Source organism: Notechis scutatus, chromosome 1 (assembly GCF_049901735.1).
Source record: "Notechis scutatus isolate UNSWTSFEM ecotype Mainland chromosome 1, rNotScu1.2, whole genome shotgun sequence".
NCBI lineage: Eukaryota > Metazoa > Chordata > Lepidosauria > Squamata > Elapidae > Notechis > Notechis scutatus.
The window spans coordinates 338,664,986-338,684,573 of record NC_142009.1 but is presented as its reverse complement, the minus strand read 5'-3'; the positions used below and the strand labels follow the sequence as shown (position 1 = coordinate 338,684,573).

The window sequence follows — 19,588 nt, the reverse complement described above, 5'->3', positions numbered from 1 at the left end:
GCATGGCAACTTCCGTGCCTGAGCTTCTGGAGGGCATTTCATAGTTGACTCTGGGGTTTTCCAGACTTATGCTCTTGAGCAATGTCCATTTTCCATCCCTGGCACAATCCTTAGAAGCATTTCAACATGGCCTCCATCCTACTTGGCTCAACTCAAAACAGACCACTTCCAACATGATCTGAGGAGGAGGTACCCTGGTCCCTTTTGTCCTGGCCAGATCATGGCCTGGTGACTTCTATGCTGCCCCTCAACGCAGGGAGGCCAGTCCACTCTTAGTGACTGATGGAGTTTCAAAGGGAACTGGGGATTATACCCCAGGCTCTGCTGCATGGTCCTTCTTAGGCCTCAGCCACTTCCTGGAATAGGAAAGCTACTGAGGCCTTGGATGGGATGCAATCCTCTTGAGCTCTGCTGAAGGAACATGAGGGATGAATCTGACTCAACATGAGCTAAAGCAGGGCTGTCAAACTCCATTTCATTTAGGGCCAGATCAGGATTGTTGTTGCCCACTGGGGAGCCAGGGGGTGCATGGGTGTCTGGGTGAGCATGGGTGGATGTGGTCCCTCATGTTGTGGGGTGGGACCAGCTGATCCACTGGAGGAGCCTCATTGACTTTCTCAGGCAACACAGGGTGTCAACGGACTCCACAGCCCAACCCCACTTCCCTGAGGGGATGCCTGGGCCCACTCGCCTCCTCCTCCTCCTCCTGGCTGCTGTTGCTGGATCACTCTCCTTGCCCAGTCTGGGCATCCTGTGTTGGGGGAGGGTTGGGGGACAGCAGGGCTCCTGCTGGAGGGGCTGCTACTGTTGGTGCCCCTGTTTGAAGATGAGGCAGGAGGTGAGGTGGGGGTGGCCTGGCTGTGGGGTTCTGAGGTACGCTGGTGTAGGGCATGTGGGACAGCTCTGGGGCTGGGCTCAGGCGAGGCAGAGTAGGGACGGGAGTCCTGGTTGCCTCCTGGGGATGGGTCTCCCTGCCTTTCCCATAAAGTGGGGCCATTGCGGTTGGGGCAGTGGGTGGGAGGCTCATCCCACGTGTCTGATGGAGCTGGAGGAAGAGGTTTGGACAGCACTGGCTGAGCCCCGTGGTGGCAGCAACAGTAACAAGTGGAAGCAGATTCATGGAGGGTGGCATGAAATTTGGCCTGCAAGGGGGCCACACAGCCACTTGCCCTGTCCCAGCTGAGATGGCCATGGGCAAGAAAAAGCAGATGGTGGGACAGAGTGGGCAGGTGAGTGGGCGGCCACCACGAGTGGGCATTCAGCAGGCCTTATCACCTGCCTCACTCCCATGCCTCTATCTCTGTTTGCTGCTTGGAGGGCCGACCTGGCAGTCCCAGAGCTTGCACCCACCTGCACAGCATGGGCTGCAGAGCCCCAGTGGGGTCCATTGGGTTGCAGCTCCTGCAGGACTTCATTGGCTTCCATGCTCTCTCCACCTCCTATGTGTGCACCTCCTATGCATTCCCATTCATTCCTCTGAGGGAAACTCTGACCCTCACATTGATGAGGCAGCACTGCAGATCTTGATGGGTGGGAGAATTTAAACATGGCTATTTAAAAAAAGAGAAATTTTATAAAGCCTCAAGTTTCTATACATACACAAATACATTGTATATGTATAAAAGCACTGATATCGAACCCAATCCTTTAAAACAATACCTTAAAATTAAACTAAATAAAATAAGGAACAAAATAAGGAAATTCCCTCCTTGAAATAATAAACACACCTTTTTTTCAGTTTAACATTTTTTACTAGGTTATAAGATAAAACACAAAAGTAAATAGGAAGACACAGTAGAAGTGGGGAAGGGGGAGAGGAAAGTGAGGAGAAATTTGGGGAAAGAAAAGAAGAAACAATGACTTCCAACTCCCTCTGTTGCAGTTAAAAAAAGCATTAACATTAAACTACAACTATTTGTTTTCTTATAATAATATAAACTAGCCATTTCTAGAAAAACATCAACCTAATCGGTAAAACCCAAAATCAACTTTTCATTTTTTTCCACTTTAAGTACAAAGTTCACAAGTGGTCTCCATCTGCAAACCAAGTACTTATATTCTCTGCTTTAACCAAAATAGTTGATTTAGCCATTTCGGCCAACTTAATCAGCTTCTATCGCCATTCATATAATGTTAATCAAAATGTCCTTTCACTTTTGTGTGTCAACATATATGAGATAAAAGTTCCAAATTTTTTCTCCAAGTTTCCAAATTCAAAAGAAAAGTTTCTGGATTCATTTTTATTTTTTTTTAAAGAATTTTCTGTATTATAATATCTTAATCCAAAATTTCTTTGCTTTATCACATGTCCAATGTTAGGAATAACATGGTTACCTAACTTAGTTTGGGTAAAATAATATATAAAGACTATGATTGTGTGTGTCACTTTAAATGCAGACCATGTATTTTGGGTGCGGTTGTAAAAACACCATAAGAGGGAGCAAGAGAGCTCACTGTTTGCTGGCTTTTACTGGATTGCTGACAATGATGGATTGATGGTGATAACTGCATGTTTTCCCTGCTATTGCTGAACAAAGAAAAGAGGTTTGATTTTCTTCATATCTCTACTGAAAAAAGAGATATATTACTGGACTGATAATTTGTAAGTTTACTGACCTCTTTTTCGACACTGGACTTTGCTAATGAATAATCCCTGGACGGACTGAACTAAGTGTATGATATATGGACTGTTTGACTATGCTAATAATCTTACTGGAATAAACTATTTAACTAGCACTGTGTATCTGTTTTACTGAGTGTAAACTACAACAATGTTTATCTCATATATTTGCCTGCCTGCCTGCCTGCCGTTGCACATTCTGCTAGGGTGTATATCCCTAACACTGGTTATGAGCCAAGGCTGCACAGTCAGACTAACCAGGATATAAACAGGCTTATATAAAGTGAGAGTTTGTGTAGTTACACAATAATGTAAACAGACAGCTGTGTTTTATTAATTATAGTTTAATATCCAGAAAAAGATGGCACAAGTCAATTTACAAAGTTTGTCTCTAATATCCAAACTGGATGGAACAAACTATGTTTCATGGTCTATGAAATGCAGCCTACTTCTACGCAGAGACGGTTTGTGGAGTATAATTCAAAACCCACCAGAGGTAGATGCATGGGATCCGGAAGATGAGGATGATGCCCAGAAAATACAAGAATATAAACAGAAGAATGAGCAAGCTCTCTGTATAATAGGACTGACACTCTGTGACCAGCAGCTTGTCCATATTCGTGGAGAAGAAGCAGCTGCGAAATGTTGGGAGAATTTAAAGAAGATTTATGTTCGAGACAGTGTAGGAGCACATATAAATCTTACACGAAAACTGTTCAGAACACATCTTCAAAAGAATGGAGACATGTTGAATCATATAAACACTATGAAGAGAATTTTTCAGGAACTGCATGAAAAAGAACTTATCTTCACAGAACTGCATCAGGTTTATATAATTTTGTCTTCGTTAGATGAGAGCTATGACGACTATGTAACTTCACTGGAAGTACTGCCAAAAGATAACCTCACATTAACTGACATTACTAGCAGATTAATTGAAGAAGCCAGAAGAAGGCTTGAAAGGGATCAACTCAGAAGGGAACAACAACCACAAGAACATAAAGAATCTACGACAGCCTATACAATTAGAAAATGTTATAATTGTGGAGGAAAAGGACATTTGGCTAGATTCTGCAAGAAAGGAAAACACCACAATGCCAGCCAGAATGCTAAAAGGCATCAAAAGGATGAAAAATGCATAGAGTTAGCCATGCATAGTAACGAAACTGTGAATAGTAATTTATGGGTTGTAGATAGTGGAGCATCGCACTGCATAACGAAAGATAAGAAAAGATTTGTTAAGATGTCCACGAGTTCACAGCAGATATCGTTAGCTAATGGCTGGAAACTGAAAGCTAAAGGTGAAGGTATAGCACATTGTTCTTGCATAAAAGAAAATGTAAAAATGTTATATGTACCACAACTTAAGTTTAATTTGCTTTTGGTTAGAGTTTTGGTTAAACTAGGTTATGTAATTACCTTTAGGGGAGAAAATTGCATAATAGAAAAAGAAGGTAAAAAAGTGACTGCAACTTTAAAAGGTGAATTGTATGTGTTAAATGATAATTCATTAGTTGTGAATACATGAGATGGGTACATATAAGAAAAATAAAAGAATAGAGAAACAATAGGACAGGGACGGTAGGCACGTTGGTGCGCTTATGCACGCCCCCTACAGACCTCCTAGGAAAGGGGTGAGGTCAATGGTAGACAGTCTAAGGTTAAAGTTTTTGGGGTTTGGGGAAGAGACTACAGAGTCGGGTAGAGTATTCCAGACATTGACTACTCTATTGCTGAAGTCGTATTTCCTGCAATCAAGTTTGGTGCGGTTTACTTTGAGTTTGTATCTATTGTGTGCTCTTGTGTTGTTATGGTTGAAGCTGAAGTATTCATTGACAGGTAGGACATTGCAATGTATGATTTTATATACCATGCTTAAGTCAGACCGAAGACGGCGTAATTCAAGGTTTTCTAGTTCTAGAATTTCAAGTCTGGTGGCATAAGGTATTCTACAACGAGTAGAAGAGTGGAGAACTCTTCTTGTGAAATATTTCTGGACTTTCTCAATTGTGCTAATATCAGATACGTAATGAGGGTTCCAGACTGATGAACTGTATTCGAGTATTGGTCTAGCAAATGTTTTGTATGCTCTGGTTAGTAGTGTGATATTGCCAGAGAAAAAGCTACGTAGGATTAGGTTTACAACTCTTAATGCCTTTTTGGCTATGTAGTTGCAGTGGGCTCTAGCACTCAGATCATTAGAGGTGAGTAATCCAAGGTCCTTTACAGAGCTTGGGTCATCAACAAGGTCTTGACTATTCAGCTTGTATTTTATTTTCTGATTTTTTTTGCCAATATGTAAGACAGAGCATTTATTTGTTGAGATTTGAAGTTGCCATTTGTTTGACCTTTCGGATACATAGTCAAGATCTTTTTGTAGGGTAGCAGTATTGTCTGTAGTATTGAACAGCTTTACATCATCAGCGAAGAGAACGCAATTGCTCTTAATATGATCACAGAGGTCGTTTATGTAGAGTATGAAGAGAGTTGGTCCTAGAACACTGCCCTGAGGGACACCACTATTGACAGGTACTGGATTTGGTAGAACGCTCCCGATTTTGACCATTTGTTGTCTGTTTGACAGGAATGCTTCTATCCAGTTATTCAGTTGTCCAGATATACCATAGGATTTTATTTTTAGGAGTAGTTTGTCGTGTACCACTGAATCAAAGGCTTTACAGAAGTCTATGTAGATTGCGTCTATTGCTTTGCCCTGGTCGAGTTGTGTCGTCCATATGTTTTTGCAGTGTAAGAGTTGCAGATTACAGGATAGTTTTTTTCTGAAACCAAATTGTTTATTGGAGAGTAGGTTGTTTGTCTCTAAGTGGAGGATGATGGATTGGTTAATAATTGATTCCATGACTTTGCAGGTGACGCAGCATAAGGAGATTGGTCTGTAATTTTCAACCAGGCTTGCGTAGTGATTTTTCAACATTGTCTTCTGTGAAATCGATATGTATTAGGTCATTGTTGTTATCTGTGGTACGGTTAGGAAATACTGGGCAAGATCCATTGCTGTTTACAAATACTGAGCCGAAGAATGTGTTAAAGATGTTGGCTTTAATGGTGTCGTCGTTGCAGTCTTTACCATCAGGTCCTATCAAGGGAGGGATGGACCTTGAGTCTTTTAGTTTGTTGTTTACAAAATTGTAAAAAGCACAGGTGGAATTGGTGCTTAGAAGGTTTTCTTCTTGTTTAATGTGATAATTGGTGCATTCGGTCTTTATCTGGGGGCATAAGTTTTTGTATCGGTTTTTGAAATTGGCAACGTGACCAGATTTGTTTTTCCGCCAGAGTGATCTCTTTTTGGATTGAAGTTTCCTTATTGATATGGGTAATCTTTGTTAGGGTTTGGGAATTAACCCCTAGAAGAGTATTGCAGCAGTAGTCAAGCCAGGCAACCAAAGGAGAGCGGAAGGGCCCCAGAGTATACACACACTGAACACAAACACTGTTTGTAGTTTAAATAGTTTTTAATCCAGTTAGAGTTTAAGCATTGTCATTCAGTCCATTAAGTCATTCACAGTATTTCCATCCAGTAAGACTCACTATTATAGTCCAAGTTAAGAGTCCTTGCAATATCTTTATCAGCCGATAAAGATATCTTCTCCTCCTCCGGTTTCACTCTCCAGAGAAACAAACGCTGGATATTCAGTAGAATTACGCAGTAAATCAGCAAACAGTAGCAAACAATAACAGTTCAGTCACAGGCACTCACAGTCAGTAATCACAGTTAGTCGCAGCAGCACACAGTTACAGCCAGCTCACAGACAGTAATCATTCCAGCTTCTAATGCTTCCTTATATTGTAACTTCTAACCGCACCCTTAATCGGCTAATTGCCTGCTGCATTGTGCTTAAAGTGATAAGCACTTAAACCATGATATCTAAGTTTTATATATTTATTCACCCAAACCATATTTGGTATCAATGTTATACCTAACATACTCCCCTTTTGGGTGAAATAAATATATAATACCTTACAATCTTATCCCATATTTTTCACAACTCTCCTGGTGCTTACTGGCACCTTGGGCTTTAGTAAAATTATCAGCTAAATTGTCCTCCGACATACAGTACTCTAGCTGAATCATCTTACTTCTTACAGATTGTCTCACGTTTAGGTATCTTAGATCTGTATGCTTGCTCCTTGTTTTTACTCCAATATTTGTGGCCATTTGAATTGCTGCCTGATTATCTTCATGAATAATTATAGGATAATCTACAGTTATACCTATATCAATTAACATTTGTTTATACATTATTAACTCTGTACATAACAATGATAAACAGGAGAATTCTGCCTCCATAGTAGACAAACTTATATGCTGTTGTCTTATTGACTTCCAGCCTATTAATGTCTTACCCAGCATTATGGCTGTTCCTGAAGTCGACTTTCTAGTGTCTCTTTCTGATGCAAAGCTAGCATCTGCATAAGCACACAGAATTAAATCACCTTTGGTTCTAAATACAATGAATAATTCATTGTCTTTTTAAGATATCTTAATATCCTCTTAGCTGCATTCCAGTGTCTTTCACATGGTGCAGAATTGAATCTAGCCAACTGATTCACGCAGTACGATATATCTGGTCTAGACCAATTACTAATATAACTCAAACTACCAATTAAAGATTGATAAATCACCTTATCAAACTCAGGGCTTTGTACATCAGTGTTGCTAAACTCCTGACTCATTGGAGTCTTAGCCGGCTTACAAAGCTCCATCTTGTAATCTTTTAGCAATTTGCTTATCTTATCTTCCTGAGATATCTTAAAACCTTTCCGTGTTTTCTTTATATTCAAACCGAGATACTTCTTTATCTCCCTAATTGCTTGATCTTTATTCTCTTTCCTAATGATGCTATTATTTTATTTGCTTCATCATTAGTTTCAGTTATCAATGCAATGTCATCTGTGAATAGTAATAATAATGATACTTTCCCATTTGTCTCCCTCTTAAATAGACATGGATCGGCTAAACCAGCTTTAAATCCTATATTGTCTAGTTCCTTTACAATATACTGGTTCCATTCATAGCCTGATTGTTTAAGACCATATAGGCTTTTCTTTAACAACCAACAATCATTATTATCCTTATTTTCACTTTTAATACCATCAGGTTTTTTCATATAAATAGTATGTTTTAATGGGGCGTGCAAGTAAGCAGTTTCCACATCTAGATGGTTAACTATATAGTTTTTACTAGCTGCCCACACTAAAGCTGCCCTCAAGGTTGCTGCCTTAAGACTAGGTGCAAACACCTCATCGTAGTCATTAGCATTCTGCCTAAAACCTTGGGCTACTAACCTTGCCTTATGGATTAAATTACCATCTTTATCTGTTTTTACCTTAAATATCCATTTGCATCCAATGGATTTCTTTCCTACAGGTAATTTGGCATTTTCATACACCTTCATATCACTTAATGAATTCAGTTCCTTATTCATTGCTGCATACCATTTTTCTTTTTCCTTATTAGGATACTTTTTAATTTCTTCAACAGAATTAGGAACTTGATTAATCTGGCACACTGTGTTAGCCTGGTACCTATCAGGCGGTCTAGATACACGTGTAGTTCTTCTGGGAATTACAGGGCTTACAGGAGGACTTTGTTGAACTACTACCTGTTCATCTTCCTCATCCTGTTCAGCTATTGAATCTGTTTCTTCCTTTATGGGCACTATTTCATCCTGTATTTGTCTCTTTACTTTATTTTTAAAGTTACAGGGATAACTAATGGGATTTCTATAGGATTCAATAATTACATCTTTATTGGCATCCTGTTCTAATTTCTCCCATCCTTCATGTTCTAGAAATTGGGCACTAGCACTACATAACACTTTAGATGTGCCTTTCTCCCAAAATCTATATGCCCTATGGTTTGCCTGATAACCAACGAAGAAAAACCTTTAGCTCTATGTTGCCCTTTTTTCTGAGTTGTGCAGGAATATGCACCCATGCTGGTGCACCAAATGTGTGCAGGTAACTTAGGTCAGGTTTCCTGCCATGCCACCTGGTGAATGGAATTTCACCTGTTGTTGTATTAACAACGTTGTTCAATATGTTATTAGCACACATTGTAGCCTCCCCCACAAAGAATCAGGTAACCCAGAATCATTTAACATTGTTCTAACCATTGCCTGTAGTGTTTGGCCTCTTCTTTCAATAAAAGCATTATGTTCTGGCCTGTATGGAGCAGACTTCTTATGCTCTATTCCTGCTATCTTAAGTCTGTTCTGGAATTTGTTATTAACAAATTCCGTGCCATTATCTGTCACCAGGGTTATCAGTTGTCGTTTAGACTTTCTTTCAGCAAACCTAAGCCAATTGAAAAAATGTTGATATGTTTCAGTTTTGCTTTTCATTAAATAGCAAAACCCATATCTAGAATAATGGTCCATAATGCTCAGTATATATCTAGCACCCCCATACTGGGTTTCTTTGGACCTATTATGTCTGCAAATACTACTTCTAAAGGTTCTTTTGTTTTGAAACCATTTAGCCTATTTGCAGGCAATACCTTGCTCTTATCTTCACAGCAAACATTACAACGCAAATATTTATCACAAGGTTTTAACCTTATTCCTTCAGATAACTCAACTGTACGTTTTAGCATTTTAAAATTTACATGCCCCCAAACGCCTATGCAATAAATGGATACATTCTTCATGAGGCTTTATATTATTAAATACAGTTTGAGCCTCCCCTTTCTTACTATTATCTAATACATATAATGTTCCATTTAAAGCTGCAGTTACCCTTTTGTTATCTTTTTCAATTATGCAATTATTATCTTTAAAAGTAATTACATAACCTAATTTATCTAATACCCTTACTGAAAGCAAATTAAACTTTAGTTGTGGTACATACAACATTTTTATATCCTGGTTTATGTACGGACAACGTGCAAAACCTTGACCTTTCGCTTTCAGGTTCCAGCCATTGGCAAGTGATATATGTTGAGAGCTTGTAGACATTTTTATAAATTTTGTCTTATCTCTTGTGATGCAGTGGGATGCGCCACTGTCAACCACCCATAAATTATTCTTCACATCAGAGTTGCTAAACGTGGCTAGTTCAAATGCTTTCTTTGACTTTTTTACATTCTGGCTTTTTCTCTTTTTGCAGAATCTTGCCAAATGTCCTCTGCCTCCACAATTAAAACACTTTTTAATTGTGTATGCTGTCGAAGATAAATTCTCTTCTTCCAGGTGCTTTACTTTGCTTTGCTGGTTTCTTTCAAGCTTTGAAGATAATTTCTCTTCTTTCTTATCTTCTCTCAGCTCGTCACGCTCACGCCTTCTTCTGGCTTCTTCTAGTAGCCTGCCTGTAATCTCGGTTAATGAGAGGCTTTCTTTTGGCAATACCTCTAACGAAGTCACATAGTCATCATAGCTTTCATCTAATGAAGATAATATTATGTAGACTTTTTGCAGTTCATTAAATATAAGCTCTTTTTCTTGCAAATCTTGAAAAATGCTCTTCATACAGTTTAAATGAACTAACATATCTCCATTCCTCTGAAGATGCGTTGAAAAGCTTCCGTGTAAGATTTATATGTGCTCCTACACTGTCCCGAACATAAATCTTCCTGAGGTTCTCCCAGCAGTTTGCAGCATTTTCTTCTCCACGAATATGGACAAGCTGCTGATCACAGAGAGTCAGTCCTATGATGCATAAAGCCTGCTCATTCTTCAGTTTAAAGTCTTGTAACTTTTCTTTATCATCATCATTAGCAGGATCCCAGCTACTCACATCTGGTGGGTTTGCTATAATGTCCCACAAACCTTCTTTACGTAGAATTGAACTACATTTCATTGACCATGAAACATAGTTTGTTCCATCCAGCCTGGATATCATGGACAGTTGTGACAAATTTACTTGTGCCATTACTCTTCAGATATTTTGACTATTTTAAACTAATTAAAACAGTTTGTTTTTACAGTAATGTGCAACTCACACCAACTCTCTCTGCTATATCCTGGTTAGTTAGACTATGCTGCTGGGCCCATAACCAATGTTAGGGTTTGGGAATTAACCCCTAGAAGAGTATTGCAGCAGTAGTCAAGCCAGGCAACCAAAGGAGAGCGGAAGGGCCCCAGAGTATACACACACTGAACACAAACACTGTTTGTAGTTTAAATAGTTTTTAATCCAGTTAGAGTTTAAGCATTGTCATTCAGTCCATTAAGTCATTCACAGTATTTCCATCCAGTAAGACTCACTATTATAGTCCAAGTTAAGAGTCCTTGCAATATCTTTATCAGCCGATAAAGATATCTTCTCCTCCTCCGGTTTCACTCTCCAGAGAAACAAACGCTGGATATTCAGTAGAATTACGCAGTAAATCAGCAAACAGTAGCAAACAATAACAGTTCAGTCACAGGCACTCACAGTCAGTAATCACAGTTAGTCGCAGCAGCACACAGTTACAGCCAGCTCACAGACAGTAATCATTCCAGCTTCTAATGCTTCCTTATATTGTAACTTCTAACCGCACCTTAATCGGCTAATTGCCTGCTGCATTGTGCTTAAAGTGATAAGCACTTAAACCATGATATCTAAGTTTTATATATTTATTCACCCAAACCATATTTGGTATCAATGTTATACCTAACAATCTTCTTTTTTGTTTTGTTTTGGGAGTTGTTGTTGGAACATATAGTATGATGACTCTTTTGATTTCAAGTAAGAATATGTTGTAATGGTCTTCAACGGTATTGCATCCAGTGAATAGAGATTGCCAATCAAGGGATGAGAGGTCGTTGTCTATAACATCATAGTTGCCTTTTTTGAAGTTATAATTGGGGATTACATCATTGAGGTGATTTTTGTGTGGACGTATGTTGAGACAAAAGTCAATCATATTGTGGTCACTGCTGGAAAAGGGTTCTTTAGTTTGTATTCCGTAAATTAAATTCAAACTATTGCAGAAGATGAGATCGAGGCAGTTGTTTAGTCTAGTGTTGTTGGTTACTAGTTGTTCCAGTCCCAGATTTGTAATAGCATTGTAGAAGGTTGTGTGTATGATTTCAGTTGTACAATTATTTAGGGTCCAGTCGATATGAGGTAGATTGAAATCTCCAAGAAAGATAAAAGGGTATGGGCAGGATGTAGCCCATGTTAGTAATGTATTTAGCTTGTTTACATGTTCGATGTCATAATCAGGTGCTCTGTAACATAGTAAGAATCGAATTGTGATATTTAAGGATAGTTCACAGATGATGGTTTCAGGAAGGGCAAGCTCCTGGGTAACTTGGATATTTTTTAGATGTAAGGATTTTTTATATTATATAGCAACACCACCTCCTCGACGATTTTCACGATCTGATCGGTAAACATGATAGTCTCTTACTGTGGTAATGGAGTCGGGGAGAGATGCACTGAGCCATGTTTCACAGACAAATATAATGTCGAAGTTAGCCGTATTAAGGAGGATGAGAAATTCAGGTATTTTATTCACGAGGCTTCTTGTATTGAGTAGTTTGCATTTAAGTCCGGCAGTAGTTAGAATTGAGGTAGTTGGGGGGGCGCGTGCCTAGTCTTGGGTGATGGTGGATCGGTTGAGGTAGGGTTGTGGTTGAGGGTAAAAGTTGAGAATTGGGTTGCGTGGCTTACTTTTGATACAGTCAGCATGGTAGTCAATGTACAGGTCCTTCTCTCCATTGTCTAGACGGTTTTTGAGTTCGATGCGGAGTACACGGGAGCGGGCACGTTGCTGTATGGTTAGGTCAGGGCGGCAACGGAGGTTCTTGTGGTTGGTGTTGGTTTTGGCGAGTGAGTTTATAGTATAAATGAATTTACGTTTGCTTGATTCATTTTTGCAAATGACCCTGCACAAGCGTGGGGCCACAGAGCCGTCTCTATTTTTGAGCTCTCGGTCTATGCGGGAAATGTCAAGTATTTCATCAGCGGAGATGGTTGATGCTTGATAATCTCTGATGATGTTTCGGACAGTTGTGATGTCATCATTGACATTGATGTCTTCTAGTCCAAATAAGATGGCGTTTGGACGTTTCCGTTCACGCTCAACAGCTTCTCTGATGAGGATTGGGATATCAATATTTGTCTGGGTTGTGTTTATTTGTGGATTGGGTTTTGGATTGGATTGTGGTTGATGGGTGGAGATGTGGTTTGTAGCTATTTGATGTTCAGGTTTTTGCGTTGTGTCTTTTTTTTCAAGGTTGGTTATTCTTTCTTTTACGGTGTCCAGGGATGCTACTATGGTGTTGAGGGATGTTTTAATGGTTTCGATGATTGGGGATGTTTCAATGGTTTTGATGGTATCATCTCTTTCAGACAGATCCAGTTTGGGTATGCATGATTTGCAGAAATATGGATACTCATTGGATGATTCTAGGTATTTAATCATTTGCTCAGGTAATCCCAAGCAGTCATGATGAGTGTATTTTTTACACAGAGAACATATGATGGAGTATTTATTATCCTTTAGACTTTTGTAGCATTTAAGGCATGTGCAGGAGTCTTGTGGTTCATTGGTGGGGATTATCTTCTCTTTAGGTTGTGGTTTGACGTAGGATTTACTTTTTGGCATGGTAGGATTGGTAAAATAGTACGTTGATTGAATTAATTAAAGGAACTGTTTTGGGTAATCTATATAGCCAATAATTCATTAGAGTTAGCTAACACAGTTTATAATAATGTTAAACCTCATGATGAGTGCATACATTTGTTACACAGACGTTTAGGGCATATAAATTTTAAAATGCTTAAACAAACGGTAGAACTATCTAAAGGTATAAAACTGAAGCCTTGCAGTAAGTATTTGCACTGCAATGCTTGTAGTCAAGAAAAAAGCAAGGTAATACCAGCAAATAGAATAAATGGATTTAAAACAAAGGAACCTCTAGGGGTCGTATTTGCTGATATTATAGGTCCTAAAAAACCAAGTGTGGGAGGTGCTCGTTATATATTAAGTATAATGGACCATTATTCCAGATATGGTTTCTGTTATCTAATGAAGAACAAAATGGAAACATATCAGAATTTCTTTAATTGGCTTAAATTTGCAGAAAGAAAAACTAAAAGGAAATTAGTAACTCTTATAACTGATAATGGTACGGAATTTATAAACAATAAATTCCAAAAACAAACTGAAGATGGTAGGTGTTGAACATAAAAAGTCTGCACCGTATAGGCCACAACTTAATGCCTTTATAGAAGGATGAGGCCAAGCATTACAAGCAATGGCTCGTACTATGCTGTCAGATTCAGGATTACCTGAAACATTGTGGGGAGAAGCAATAATGTGTGGTAATCATATATTGAATAATGTTGTTAACTCAACAACAGGTGAATTACCATTCACACGGTGGCATGGCATAAAACCTGACCTAAGCTACATGCATACATTTGGAGCACCAGCATGGGTGCATATCCCTACACAACTGAGACAAAAAGGGCAGCATAGGGCTAAAAAGTTATTCTTTGTAGGTTATGAATCTAATCACAAATCATACAGATTCTGGGAAAAAGGTACATCTAGAGTTTACTGTAGTGCTAGTGCACAATTCCTGGAACATGTAGGATGGGAAAAACTGGAGCAAGATTCAAGTAAGGAAGTAATCATAGAAACCTACAAAAGACCAAAAGAACAAATCAGTAATAAGAAGAGCGCAATTAAAGAGGAAGTACATGAAGAGCATATAGGACCAGAACAGGAAGAAATACCAGAAGAGGAAGAAATAGATAACCAGGAACAGGTAGTACATGAAAGTCCACCTGTAAGCCCTTTAATACCTAGACGTTCTACACGTGTAACCAGACCACCTGACAGGTACCAAGCAAGCGTAGTTTGCCAAGTTAGTAAAGTTCCAACTACTGTTGATGAACTTAGGATGTATCCTGCAAAGGAACAGGAAAATTGGCATAAGGCAATGAAAAAAGACTTAAATTCATTAAAGGAAATGAAAGTTTATGAAAATGCCAAATTACCTCCAGGTGAAAAGTCAATTGGCTGCAAATGGATATTTAAATTAAAAACTGGTAAAAATGGGACTGTTACCCATAAGGCTAGGTTGGTAGCTCAAGGATTTAATCAAACTGCATATGATTATGATGAAGTTTTTGCACCGAATTTAAAGGCAACAACCTTGAGAGCAGCTTTAGTGTGAGCAGGTAAGAAGAATTATATTATAAATCACTTAGATGTAGAAACTGCCTATCTGCATGCACCATTGCAGCACACTATATATTTAAGGAAACCAGTAGGTATTAAGGATAGTAAAACTAATAATGACTGTTGGAAACTTAAAAGGAGTCTCTATGGATTAAAGCAATCTGGTTATTAATGGAACCAATATATTGTTAAAGAGTTAAACAATATAGGGTTTAAAGCAGGTTTAGCTGATCCTTGTTTATTTAAGAGAGAGACTAATGGAACAGTATCATTATTATTGTTGTTTACAGATGATATTGCTTTAATTACAAAGACTAATAATGAAGCTACTGAAATAATATCATTATTAAGTAAGAGGATAAAATTAAAGCAATTAGGAGAGATAAGACAGTATTAGGATTGACAATAAACAAAACCAAGAGTGGCTTTAAGATATCTCAAGAAGATAAAATTTACCAATTGCTAAAAACGTATAAAATGGAACTTTGTAAGCTGGCAAAAACTCCAATGAGTCAGGAATTTTGCCAAACTGATGCTCAAAGTTCAAAATTCGATAAGACTATTTATCAGTCATTAATTGGTAGTTTATCGTACATTAGTAATTGGTCAAGGCCAAACATTGCATATGGCGTTAATCAATTGGCAAGATTTAACGCTGAACCCACTGAACGTCACTGGCAAGCACTAAAGCGTATATTAAGGTATCTTAAAAAGACAATGCACTATGCATTGTATTTGGAGCCAAAAGATGATTTGATTTTAAGTGCATATGCTGATGCAAGTTTTGCAACAGACATAAACACTAGGAAATCAACTTCAGGTATGGCTATACTATTAGGTAAGGCACTGATTGGTTGGAGGTCAATTAGACAGCAACACATAAGTATGTCCACAATGGAAGCAGAATTTTCATGTCTATCTTTATTATGTACTGATTTAATTCTGTATAAACAGTTGTTATTAGATATGGGAATAACTGTTAATGATGCCATTGTAGTGTATGAGGACAATCAAGCAGCCATACGGATGGCTACAAATATTGCTGTAAAAACGAGATCTAAGCATACTGATCGTAGATATTTGAATGTAAGACAATCTGTAAAAAATGGTTTAATAAGATTGGAATATTGCATGACTGAAGAAAATTTTGCTGATCAGTTTACAAAAGCCAAAGGTGCAGTAAAGCACAAGGAAAGTTGTGAAAACTATGGTTTAAAGTTGTAAATAGATATATATGTTATTATATTACCCAAAAGGGGAGAATGTTAGGAATAACATGGTTACCTAACTTAGTTTGGGTAAAATAATATATATAGACTATGATTGTGTGTGTCACTTTAAATGCAGAACATGTATTTTGGGTGCGGTTGTAAAAACACCATAAGAGGGAGCAAGAGAGCTCACTGTTTGCTGGCTTTTACTGGATTGCTGACAATGATGGATTGATGGTGATAACTGCATGTTTTCCCTGCTATTGCTGAACAAAGAAAAGAGGTTTGATTTTCTTCATATCTCTACTGAAAAAAGAGATATATTACTGGACTGATTATTTGTAAGTTTACTGACCTCTTTTTCGACACTGGACTTTGCTAATGAATAATCCCTGGACGGACTGAACTAAGTGTATGATATATGGACTGTTTGACTATGCTAATAATCTTACTGGAATAAACTATTTAACTAGCACTGTGTATCTGTTTACTGAGTGTAAACTACAACAATGTTTATCTCATATATTTGCCTGCCTGCCTGCCGTTGCACATTCTGCTAGGGTGTATATCCCTAACATCCACCATAAATGGTAAAAAGTTCCTTCTTTCTTTGACACTTCCAAAATTCATTTGAAATACCCTTATATACTCTAGATAATTTATCCAGTGTTAATTACCAGCGATACATTATTTTATAAAATTTTTCTTTTAAATTATAGTTTAGTGTAAATATAAAACCTTTCAACCACATATTTTTCCATTGTTCAAGCATCACATTATATCGAAAATTCCTTGTTCAGTGAATCACACAATGTTTTACATGTTCACTTTCCAAATTCAATTTCAATAACATTTTATAAATCTTAGCAATATTGACCCTGTTCTCCCCAATTTGGGTCTGAGCCTGGTGCTGAAGCCAATGATGGACGCCAGACACAAGGTGCAGGTTTTCTGATTGATTTTTATTGGATTGCTTTTTATTCAAGGAAAAGGGCTCCTGGTCAAAATGCCAAGAGCCAAGAACAAAGGATAGAGTAACTTTTATACATTTTCACTAAAGGAGAAGGTGGGGCAAAGTGAGATAAGAAGAAATATCATCTAATAAACATTTTAGTAATAATTCTACAGTTTGTTCTATTGGTCTCTAGCTGTCCCTATTCCCAAGTCTTAGCTAATGACTGGCCTAGGAGTTATCTAATACACATTTGATTTGCTGCAGGCCATCTCTATTCCTAACTATTAGCTGAGGTCTGCCAGTTGTCTAACTCATGTTACTTTTATCAGCTTTCTAATTAGCCAGGATTGTTACAAGATTTACACATGCATATTTCCTGTGGATAAGAATTCTTTGTTCTTGCCAGACAGACTCCACAGTTACAGGGTTTCTGATTTACTTTCACATGTGTCTATGATCTTGCTTTATTTTAGCAGAAAACCCATCATCACTACCAGGCAGTAAGATTTCCAATTCATTTTTAGCAAAATCAAACCCACAACTCTTTTTTATCCAATTTAAATTGTTCTTTCAGTTGTTGATATGTAAAGCAATGCCAAGCATAACTGTCTAATTCAAATGCTTCCCTCAACTTTAATGTAACTTCACCAGAGTTGAAAGATAATATGTTACCGTACGTCCATCTGTCTGGCTTCACTACCAATTCTTTTTTTTTTAAGCTTCTTGAGTGGGTGGGGACATCCAAAGAGGCAATTTTGTACAAAACCTTCTTTTATATTTATTCCAAACTCTTAGTATTGCACTTCTAGAAAATGATTATTAAAATCAACCTTAATATGGCTCAAGCTCAAAATACAATTTCAGGTCTGGTAAACCCACCCACCCCACTTTAACTTAGCATCTTGTCCCAGTTTGTATGTAATTCTTGGTTTGTTCCTTTGCCATATAAACTTAGAAATATCTGAAATAAGAAACACATCTTTAATAACAAGTTTTCCATACATACAGGGCATTGGACCTCGTTAAGGACACTTTGAAAACATGAAAAATAAAAAACAGATCACAGGAATATTGTAAGCAGTTGCAGAACTTGATAAGGAATTCTTCTATGGACAAATTCCTCCTTCACGTCATCATTTATTAGAAATATTATCACATTTTAAATATGCCACAAAGATAAATACAAATGAGGCTAATCCTAGCATTAATTAGAAATTCTTGTTTCTTACTATATTTTCTTTACAATTAAGATGGGGCCTCAGTATTATAACATAGCATTTGGGAAGAAAGATACAAACCAAGAGACCAGCCCCAGAAGCAAAGATTGAGAAGATCTCCACAGATACCATAGACTTCCCTTTGGTGCTCAGGTAGGTAGGGAGGAAGGTGATCCAAACACTGCAAAAGACCAGCATGCTAAAAGTAATGAACTTGGCCTCATTAAAACTATCAGGCAATTTCCTAGCTAGAAATGCCACTGTGAAACTGACAAGAGCCAAAAGTCCTAGGTAAGAGAGGACACCATAAAACATTACAGTTGAGCCTTGTTTACATTCCAAGATGATCTCTCCAAACAAGGAGTGGAAGTCCAAGTTAAGAAAGGGGGGAGAGGTTCCCAGCCAAGTGGCACAAAGAAGGGCTTGGACCAGGGGACAGGCTATGATAATGGAGTTGGACAGTGGTTTTCCTAAGAGTTTCCTTGTCTTGTTCCCTGGCTTGGTGGCCATGAAGGCCAGAACGACCATGACAGTTTTTGCCAACACAGAGGAAACTGCAAGAGAAAAGAAATTGGCAAAGGCAGATTGTTGGAAGAGACAGGTGACCTTCCCTGGTTGACCAATGAAGAGGAAGGAGCAGAGGAAGCAGAGCAGAAGGGAGACTAGGAGGATGTAGCTGAGACCTCGGTTGTTGGCTTTGACAATCGGTGTGTCATGATGTTTATAGAAAATCAGCAGGACTGCAGAAGTGATCCCAGATAGAAAAAGAGCAAGAAAAACTAATATGTATCCCAGGGTGTCTTGGTAAGCAAGGAAGTGGATCTTCTTGGCAATGCATTGGTCCTTGTCCTTGTTGGGAAATTGGTCTTCTGGGCAGGATTCACAATGAACTGCATCTGAAATCAAAATTCTTTGTCTTTTGATATGCATATTTCCTTTCTGCTATTGACTTACCTACAAAGGGATTAAATAAAGAACCCACTGTGCAATTTATGGGGCATCTAAAAGAGCATATCCTTCATTTATGATGATACTGATTAACCAGCGATGAGGATTTGTTCAATTCCAGCTATCCATTCAATGTGCACTTCCATGGGTAATTACTGCCTCTTTTATCTCTCACTTTATATTGGAACCAACAGAAGAATGACAGATCTGTTATCCAGGAATGCTGCTATTTTAACTCTGGGTATAATATCCCTGCCTTAACCTCTCTGCTTTCTACTTCAAATTTGTTCATTCAGACTTTTTTGATCCTCCTCTATCAAAGCAGTATAGATAGATGGATCTCCTTTTTCTCTGGCAGGTCTATTTCCTCAGAGGTTGATCGAGCTGATGGAAGAAGCATGCACTAAACGATAAAAATTAAACCTTTGGATCACATACCACACTACCTCAGGAAAACATTGGAAGTTGGTTTTCCCAATTGGATGTTAGAGTGGAAAT

At 38.2% G+C, this 19,588-nt stretch overlaps 1 long non-coding RNA gene and 1 pseudogene across 1 annotated transcript; one reads left to right on the top strand and one right to left on the bottom strand.

The window, feature by feature from the left end:
• The window catches only part of LOC148133600 (vomeronasal type-2 receptor 26-like), a 54,885-nt pseudogene that overhangs the window by 14,931 nt on the left and 20,366 nt on the right, over nucleotides 1-19,588 (top strand).
• LOC148133601 (uncharacterized) lies at nucleotides 3,808-14,536 on the bottom strand. Its single transcript, XR_015746986.1, has 2 exons — nucleotides 14,463-14,536; nucleotides 3,808-3,942 (listed from the first exon to the last, which is right to left on the bottom strand). It is a non-coding gene; the product is annotated as an uncharacterized LOC148133601 (long non-coding RNA).